Source organism: Glycine max, chromosome 19 (assembly GCF_000004515.6).
Source record: "Glycine max cultivar Williams 82 chromosome 19, Glycine_max_v4.0, whole genome shotgun sequence".
Classification (NCBI taxonomy): Eukaryota; Viridiplantae; Streptophyta; class Magnoliopsida; order Fabales; family Fabaceae; genus Glycine; species Glycine max.
Window position 1 is genome coordinate 35573273 of NC_038255.2, and position 2122 is coordinate 35575394.

General features: G+C 40.5%; 1 long non-coding RNA gene across 1 annotated transcript; it reads left to right on the plus strand.

Annotated features, from left to right (window-relative positions):
• The first annotated feature begins 285 nt into the window (after positions 1 to 285).
• Positions 286 to 1897, plus strand: LOC102663489 (uncharacterized). Its single transcript, XR_001386452.3, has 2 exons — positions 286 to 1208; positions 1319 to 1897. It is a non-coding gene; the product is annotated as an uncharacterized lncRNA (long non-coding RNA).
• The last annotated feature ends 225 nt before the right edge of the window (positions 1898 to 2122 follow it).

Genomic DNA, 2122 nt, shown 5'->3' on the forward strand with positions numbered 1-2122 from the left:
TAGTCCCATCTTCTCCCCCAACCTATGTATATCTCTCTCTCTCCTACTCTCTGCGCAAAGTCATTGAAGAAGGGGCTCCTCCGAGGTTGTTGTCCTACGTTGACTTATGGAGATGATGATGTTAAGTTTTATGGCATGTGGAGGATGAGATTGTGGTACATGGTGTCAGTAAGAGATTGCAATTAGAAAAACTTATCATTCATGTCTTATCATTCATGTTACAACGGAAGATGAGTTACGATTAATCTCACCAACCATGATTTGGTTCAACCATCTTTTCCTAATGTCACAAGTATTGACTTGGAGACAAATTGAAGTAATTCCATTCTGAGGATGTTATACTTCCATACATTACATGTCACCATGGATGACTACTGTAGGATTCTTCTTTTTCCTCCATCAGTTCACGCATGAGGTCTGCGTTTGAGAACACCGTAGTTGGTGGTGCTTGTGATTTTGCATCTGGTTGTGGGTCTAGTTGAGGTTCGTCTTTGGTGGGTTCGAAGGTCTCGTAAAACTCTGCGCATGTAAGGTTTGGGTGATGTTGGATCATACCTATCATGTTTCCTACATCCTCATCATCAAATAGTGGATACGTACTGTAATGAATGGTACCTTGAGTGACTAATATTAGAGATCAAAAATCAATCCTTGAAACAACTTGTCCCTTAAAAGCTGATATCTTGGTTCTGAGAGCTCCTTCGTCGAGCCCTAGCAACGTGATATTGTTATCACGCGAAGTAACTTTGTTTTCTCACTAACAAACTTACCCCATATATGTTCGACACTAGTAAGAACCTCACCAGAGTAATAAACAAAAAGAAAGTAGAATCAACAAACATTCACTACTACTAATAGCGCATTCCACAACGTGAATTCAAAGTCGGTTGTAGAAAACCGCTTTGATTTGGGGGCGATGGTATTTTTGTAAATACCAATAATATTTTAAAGGCGGTTTTTGGAAACCCGTCTTTAAATAATATAAAACAAAGGCGAAACCGACTTTAACTTTAAGTAATTTTAAATTTGACTCTTCCTCTCCTGGCTTCGCTGGTGCAGTCTCCTCATGTCTCTCTCCTATTCCCAATGTCTCATCTTCCTAGGCTCTCAAGAAGAGGAGAAGACGCGTCTACCTTCCAACCGAACCCAATGACCACCTCCCACCACCCATTCCCGAACCACCTTCTAACCACCCACCCTACGCCGAGGTAAATTTTAGAAAACCCTTTTTTTTTATCATTCCTTTGTTTTTTTTTTCAAATCTAGTTAACTCACTCTCTCACCCTTACTGTGTTTGTTTTCTTTTTGTGTGGTGAAGATGATATACACGGCAATCGAGGCGCTGAAGGAGAAAGACGGTTCTAGCAAGAGGGCAATAGCGAAGTATATTGAGCAAGTGTATACGCAGCTTCCACCGAATCACTCAAACTTGTTGACTCAGCACTTGACTCACTTGAAGAGTAGGGGATTGCTCCAAATGGTAAAAAAATCTTACGCCCTTCCTAGATCTGTGCCCGTGTCTGTTCCTGGACCTGCACCCACCGAAGGGACATCAACAGTGCCGACTGTTGTTGTTGCCATCACGACGACTCCGAGGCCCAGAGGTCGGCCTCGCAAGGCCCAAAATCCAGTTCAGAACTCGCCTCTGGCTCAGGACACTGTCAACGTGCAGGTTCAGCAGAATGCCGAGCCGGTCTGGGCTGCGCTTGGGCTTGCAGACGAGATTGGGTTATGTAAATTACAAATGTTTTTTTTTCATTTATTTTTTAAAAACTTTAATTAGATCCCCTTTGTCTGTTGTTACATTACTTATTTGCTATACCGTGGAGCATATGACTAAAACCATTGTGGCTTTATGTGTCAGTTTTTTTTTCACATATAAAATGGTTTTATTCTATTTTTTGGGGTATCTTTGGTTTGAGTTGATGACGAGTGAATAACTGAGAGTATTGTGGTAAATTCTGTTGAACATATGTGAATTTTATGTTTAAACTTCCACTTTAATTTGTGGAGTTATTGTGAACTGTGGAATTTATTATGAGTGAATTATACACTTTGAATATAAAGCTTTTGTAGTAATAATGTCTGATGAATATGTGTGGAATTCTGTTTGAACTGTGAG